This window comes from Brassica napus, unplaced genomic scaffold (genome assembly GCF_020379485.1).
Source record: "Brassica napus cultivar Da-Ae unplaced genomic scaffold, Da-Ae ScsIHWf_910;HRSCAF=1289, whole genome shotgun sequence".
Classification (NCBI taxonomy): Eukaryota; Viridiplantae; Streptophyta; class Magnoliopsida; order Brassicales; family Brassicaceae; genus Brassica; species Brassica napus.
In genome coordinates, this window is record NW_026016947.1 from 12,943 (window position 1) to 20,730 (window position 7,788).

The 7,788-nt window shown below is 28.0% G+C and overlaps 1 pseudogene; it reads right to left on the reverse strand.

Annotated features, from left to right (window-relative positions):
• Positions 1 to 2,945: 2,945 nt before the first annotated feature.
• LOC125606622 lies at positions 2,946 to 6,626 on the reverse strand (annotated as a pseudogene).
• Between the last annotated feature and the right edge of the window lie 1,162 nt (positions 6,627 to 7,788).

The window sequence follows — 7,788 nt, forward strand, 5'->3', positions numbered from 1 at the left end:
GTTTTAATAAAAAAGATTTAAACAAAAATGATTGAGTGTATACAAATTGTTAGCAAATCTTTGTTATTGAAAATCATTAATTGCTATATATATATTTTAATAGCATTAGGTAATTATGTAGCTTTATTTAAGGAAAGAATGAAGAATAACTTTTAATACTAATAAATGATTTTGTGATCAGTTTAATGAAAACTATAGTTTATATTTAGATAGACCCATTTAATTTTTTAAAGACTCGAAAATCATTTTCATGATGACACGTGTATGATTCAAATGTTGTAATTCTCTTTTAATATATAGGGGATTTCATTACTTATAATAAACCGGAAACTCCTTTGCCTCCCCCTTTGCAAACCGGAAACTCCTTTTCCTCTGAAACCTCTACCCAGCGGTAAAGGCGAGACAAACAGTCAAGATGGCCACAGTTAGTGACTACCTGATCTTTGGACAGGTCCATGCATATATAGCAATCGAAAAAGCTCCCTTCGCTTCCAACACTCTTCTTAACAACCATTTTCTCCTCATTTACATTGTCTTCTTCCATCACTTTGTTCCCATTCTCACACTTCTTCGAGTCCTCGTTCATTTACATTCGCTTATTTTACTTTTAATTTAATATAATAACCAATCATAGGAAGTCTCAAGCGTTGTCTTCACGTCTTGCACGTCCTCTCTAGACCGGATCATATTACTAACTTATCTTTTGTAATCATTATTCATCTATACTATACTAAAAAGGGGATATAAACTCCTCTTAGAGTGTCCACATAAGCACAAAAAATCGTCCAATCAGAGAGTCCGAAGTTGCCACGTCATCTCATTTATTTTTTCGTAAAAAATGAAAAAACAATACAAAGGAAAGGATCGAACCCGGGTTAGTATGACATAAATATAGGGCAGATACCACTAAGCCATTGAAACTTTCTTGGACACATATACAAGAATCACTAAATATGTAATCATACTCTTATGTACATTTACCAATGTTTTTAAACCCGACCCGGACACCAAACCGGACGACTTACCGGCTCACTGGGTCACTGGATCGACCGGGGATGAACCGCGGGTTAATAAATAAATTAATTTTATTAAATAATAATATATTAGCTATAAATATATAAAAACTAAACTTTGGATATGTATACATTTTATGTTTAAAAAGTATTTAAAAATATTTATGAATATATATATATAATATTCATAAATATTTAAATAAGTGAATATAATCATTCAGTCTTTAAACTTTTAAAAGAAAAAAAAATATTTTGAATGAAGATCTTAAAAAGTTGGAACTTGAGATTGAAAATCTTAATGTCTAATGTGAATAATAAATAAAACTTCAAATTCAAAATAAACTAAAAATAAAAGATCATTGTAATAAATTGTCAATAACAGAAATAAACTAACACCAAATCACATCAACTAATTTTGGTTCTCTCTACCATCGTTCATTTCATTTTCTTCTGGTGGCATAATGAAATCTTGATCAAAATTTAAAAATCAAAAATATAAAACCGAAAAGGAAAATCTAACTTTTTTCGTCAGCACCTAACTTCTTAATTGGAAACTTAGAATATAAAACATAATTTAAAAACTAAAAAAAAAGTAAAAGTTATTTATTGGTCCAACCGGTATCGGATTCTGGGTTTTAGTGGGTTTTTGTGGGTTTTTGCGGGTTTCTAAATATTGGGTTTCGTGTTATATAATAAATATATATTATTTACTGATAATAAAAATATAGTTATTCATCTATCACAAATATCTATGCAAATATGTGAATCAAGTACAACAATCAAACAACATAATGATTTTCACAAAGAAAATTTAAAAATATATTTATGTTATGTAGTCTTATTTTATATTCTTTAAATAATGTAATATAATATTATACATTATTTTTTTAGAATTGAAAAATACATATATATCAGTTAGACAAATTAAGCGATAATTAGACAAATTTGATTTTTTTTGCGAGCCAAAAGTTTATTATTAAATTAGCATCAGTTATTTCAAGATGTTTAAGAAATGATGGACAAAAAAATAGGATGAACATAAATGATATATGAACTATAAATAGTACTTTGTAAAGCTGACTTAGATAACACATCTGCAAATCCATTTCCAGTGCTTTTTGATGCCTAAATTCACTTTCTTCAGAGCAGTTGTTCCACAAAGAGATCGTATGAGATATTGTTTTGATATTCAGATTTGTTTCTTGACTGTTAAGAAGATTGATAACTGTAAAAATGTCTCATTCGAATATGATATGTCTATAACCGAATCCCCAACATCAGACAAGTTTATTTTAAAATTAAATAATTTTATTTTTCTTATATTATATAATAAATATATATTATTTACTGATAATAAAAATGTAATTATTCATCTATCACAAATAACTATGCAAATATGTGAATCAAGTAGAACAATCAAACCACATAATGATTTTCACAAAGAAAATTTAAAAAATATATTTATGTTATGTAGTCTTATTTTATATTATTTAAATAATATAATACAATATTATGCATTATTTTTTAGAATTGAAAAATACATATAGTATCTTATCCGCGCGTAGCGCGGTTAAAAAATCTAGTATTTCTAAAGTCTAAAAGTTCTTCTAACATATCATCTGCTTGAATTCACAATTAATCATTTTGGTAATGTAACAACATGTCTTATCTTTGGTAATGTCTTAAACCTGCTATGATTCGGTAACATTAGTTAGTCAGAATCTCACTAAGCCACGTTAAATTTCTGTGTTGACTTTTTTTTTCTTTTTTGCGATTGTTCGTATCTCTCCCTCCATTATTTCCTTGGATCCATTAACCCTTTCACTTCAACGATAAAATGTTCCTATCGAAAATCATCTTTCAGTATTATGAGTCATATTGTATGATGATCCAATAAAGATAAAAACCAATTTTTGATATAAGAACAGAACCAAAAGGAAAACTGTCTTTATTTTTCCAACAAATCAGGAAAATTACAAGGCTGAAGAGTTTGTAATATTTCAAAACATAATGTTTTCAACCTGATCACGGGGAGATTTTGATCTCATAGCTCTCAAGACTTTGCTATGTACATCATCCGTTTCAGTTCCAATTAAAATCATCATTACAGAGCCTATATGAAACATCATTTGGAATCATCTACTCTTCTCTCCAAATCCGTCCGGTGACTCTTAACTTGCGCTCTTCTTTGTCACTGCCTGAAAAGAACAAAGCCATGTTTCTAGGGATTATGAGACCGTCGTGACTATCACGGACCTTCCTGTGACCGTCTCTGATGCTTCTGGGAATCCCTTGCCACGTCAGCTTACGGCTGTGAGCTCCAACTTCCAAGCCGTAACTAAACTTCTTAGTCTCGTTCTCGTCTCCCATGAACCGCAGAAACGCCATGTACACCGGCGCTGTCCCCAGCTGAAACGCCTCAAAGTGTAAACAGAACTGTCTTCCAAAAAAGTTGAACACCTAAACCAAAAGCATCAGACAAGAGATAAAGATTCTTTCTCTCATGTCTAGAATAATCATATATGTAGATAAGATAAGATGCATACCGTGAGCATCCATGTAGCATTCTCAACTTCTTGAGGATTAGACTTGACATTAACGGTGGTTGAAAGTGCAACCACTATGCATATCGACTTTATGATCGTCTTTGAGATGCTCAACAAGGGATGGAATGTCTCCCGTCACTGAACACTCGACCTGCAGTGCTGCTCGTGCTTGACCTTGCTGTAGTACGGGAAAATGTCGTGACACCCTAAGCTTTGGTACCGGCATGAAACCTCCAACGATTCCGCAACCTTCTCGAGAGCCAAGCATCTTATGTTGCCGAGCTCGTAACGGCATGTAGGGTGCACGTGTTCTGCACTTGTTGTTTGCAGCTTGAACATAACGTGTGGCCATTGGGACATTATGGGAAAATTAACAAACCTAGATGTCAACGTTAACTACACAAAAGTAAGTTGAGTGTCGGAGAAAGAGTAGAACAGTCGCACACACACCTGATTAATTGGAGGATACATGAGATTTGTGCAAACCGGACATTCGAGAAGCTCATGAACACCATTGCCCTTGCTTGAACGGATTTTTCCAATGGAGACATCCTAACCTCGTAAGCTAAGCCTATCCAGTTAGACTTCAAGGCTTCTTTGTAAGTACTGCCACCAGGAGCCATAGCTTTCTTTATGGCCTATTAGCAATCAAGTGTAATGGAACTTTCCTAGATGAATATACTTTTGCTCTCCTGCAGGAAGATTAAAAAATTGCAAATGTAAGTTAATATAATCAGAAGGAAAACATAACAGTTTTTCACCAAAAACCTCAAAAAGAAAATAAAGAAAATGGTATTTATAGACAAGCAGCAGGTAACATGTTGTTCAAAAGTAGGTTAGGAGGAGGTAGATACTTAGTTCATAAATTATGATAAGAGGCTTTAATTTATTTATACAAGCTCATAAATTAATTTATAAAATCTATTCTTAAATTTCATTTTATATTAAATGATAAATCACTTAATTGATTTTTTCTTAAGTGTCGATCATATATAGAGTTTGAGAAAAAAATATTATAATTTGATTTGTTAATGGATTTTTAATTTTTATTTATTTTATGAGTACGAAAATTAGTTCTAGAAATAGTTTTATCAGTATCCAAATGACCTAAATATATTGCATAAAATAAATTATGGTAATTAAATTTGTGATTTATATAATATATATAATGCTTCATAAAATTATTTTTAGCAATCAAGTATTTCTAAACTATATAAAATATTCCAAAAGTTTCAGTATTATATAGCTTTAAAATTAAGTAATTTTATTAAAAACTCAATCATGAATATTATACATAACTAATTTTAGTACAATTATCAACACAAATATTTAAAATAGTCATATTTATATTTTTTTAAACAATTATTCTTAAAACAATATTTAACAAAAACACATAATGATAAAAACAAATTTTAATTTGAAAAATTATAATAAATGTATTGTTACAAAACATTCAAACCCGCGAAACCGCGGGCATCCACCTAATATATATTAAAAGAGAAACATTGTAATAAATGTTTTTACACTATAATAGACATACTAGATTTTGACCTGCGCTTGAGAAGCGCGGGTATTTTTTGTTGTCCGTTTGATAAAATTTGAATAAATTTATAACTTTTTATTAGGAATAAATGATTTTAAAATTTCTCTATTATAATGTTTGAATTTTAAATAGTATTTTCATATCCAATCCAGACATATAGTCTGTTGTGAACAGCCATGAATTAATCAAGAAGATAGTAGAGAACAAAACATATTGAGGCAAATACCCGTTTAGGGTTTCTTATTATTGTGTGAATGAATAATCTTACAAACCCTTAGACTCATATTCATAGCAGCCTCAAAACCTGATTTCCTTTATATTTTAGGAATACATACTTATCTAAAAAAAGTAAATTTTTCAAATTGTCCGACCCACAAGTGTTGGACTTTTACTGGTGCACAGAGATTTAAGACACACAGAAGCAACATAGTCAAACCGATAGATTCAATAAATCTGTATATAGTCCTATTTTGAATTTAATAAACAAAATATGATAAAAATACGGTAAAACCCAAAACACGCTATTAACGCTATCATTTTTCAGGTTTTTAGGTACTTCTGATCTTTGTCTAAACTTAAATATATGAACCGACCTATCCATGCTACATACTCAAATATTACATGTATTTTACATGTATTTGAATTATGATTCCAAACTGATCCGAACATAAAAGAACCCATCTAAACCTGAATAAAAAAACAAAAATCTATTTGGGTCCAAATGTTTAGAATCCAAATAACCAAGATAGAAAGGAACCGATCCGAATACTTGAGCACCCAAACCTATTTTCTCATTATATTTTGTGTGCATTTTATAAGTTTTACATTTGTTAAATTTTTATGGTTTAAGATTTATTTGATAGATTTTTTTAACTAATTCAGTAGAACATATTTGTAAGATTTCTCATAGTTTTTAAACTTTATTAATAATTTGTTTTTATTATAATACATTCTATAAAAATTAAGTTAAGATAATATAAATATAATTTTATTTTAACATATGATTTGCGATTTATCAAATTTAATTTTGTAAATATTTGAAACTATATAAGATGTCATGATACAATGTTTAATGATATTATTAGTACATGTATAAAATATGGAATATTATTTTAGCTTTAATATGATTGTGATCTTAGTGATATTAATATCCCACACATATCACAATGATTGTGATCCCACGAAATTAGGAGTGTTCGTTAATTTTTATGGTAACACAATTAATATCTCACGAACATCACAATTTTTTATAGGTAGTTAGAGTTATTAATTATGTATAATTAGAGTGATTAATTGTAGGACCAAAAAAAAAAAGTGTAATCAAAAGGTCCAAACAACTTTCATAGGTAGATTTACTAAAACTCATTTCCTTTTAATAGTATTGATGACAGCCTCACAATAATTTGATAATAAGTATGCTAACGCGTTCACACTATATTCATAAACGTGTTTACACAATGTATTTTGCATTTTTTAATATAAAGCCCACATACATGGTTCTAATAAAACTTTAGATTTTTCTGTTCGAATAAAAATAGATAACGAATCAAAAGCCAAAAATATATATATATATATATATATATATATATATATATATTATTTTTATTGTTTACGGATAAAGTTGAGCAAAATATTCATAAATTTTGATTCGATTCGTTATCCGTTCTGATTTGAACCAAAAAATCTGGATATTCATAACTCTACGAAACAAATCAAATACTAAAATACAATATCCAAAAAAGAAGCAAATCACAAATACAAATAGTTTTAGGAACATATATCTGATTCGATCTGTTAAATGCATATATATATACATATATGTAAAGAATTATATATATATGTTATATATATATTATACTTTATATCAGTTTTACAATATTTTTATGAATTAAATTTATTATATCTGGTACTAGAATTTAAAAAGTTAAATAATGTTTTATTTTTGTAATAGAATGTTATTATTAAAATTTTCAATTATTTTTAAAAGAAAAATATCCTAGGATAGCACTAAAAAGTTTATGTCACAAATATAGACTCTACGAATCAAAATGACCAAAATGTTTCATTAAAGATGTAAATATACACTTATACCTCTAGGGTTAACTAATATAAACCTTAGGGTTTAGAGTTAAGAGGTGGAGACTTGGGATTGATGTTTAAAATTTTATAAAATAGAAAATAGATATTAAAATTTGGAAATAAAAATTTTAAAAATAGTTTCAAAAATTATTTTCGAATTACAAAAAAAAAATTTGAAAAAAGTAAAAAACATTTTTGAAAAAAATAAATTTCAAAAAACATTTATAAAAAAGTTCAAATTTGAAAACATATAATCTTAAATTATAAAAAAATTATTTTATTATTATATTATTTTATTATTTTTGTTTTTTTATTTTTTTTATATATCTAGGGTATTAGTATCCTTTTACCTATTAAATGAAATATTTTGTTTAATTTCATCTTTGTGGTCTATTTTTGTGACCAAAACTTGAAAATAGTCTATTAATGAGAATTGCCCTTTTTAAAATTTTATTTTATTTACATATAATTTTATTTTATTTACATATCAAATCGGATATTCTTTAACATTCTAAAACATTTCGGATATCCGTGTCACCGAATATCTAGGTGGATAAAGATCGAATCAACACGAATGCTTCCAAATACCTAGATATTTAATCTGTGT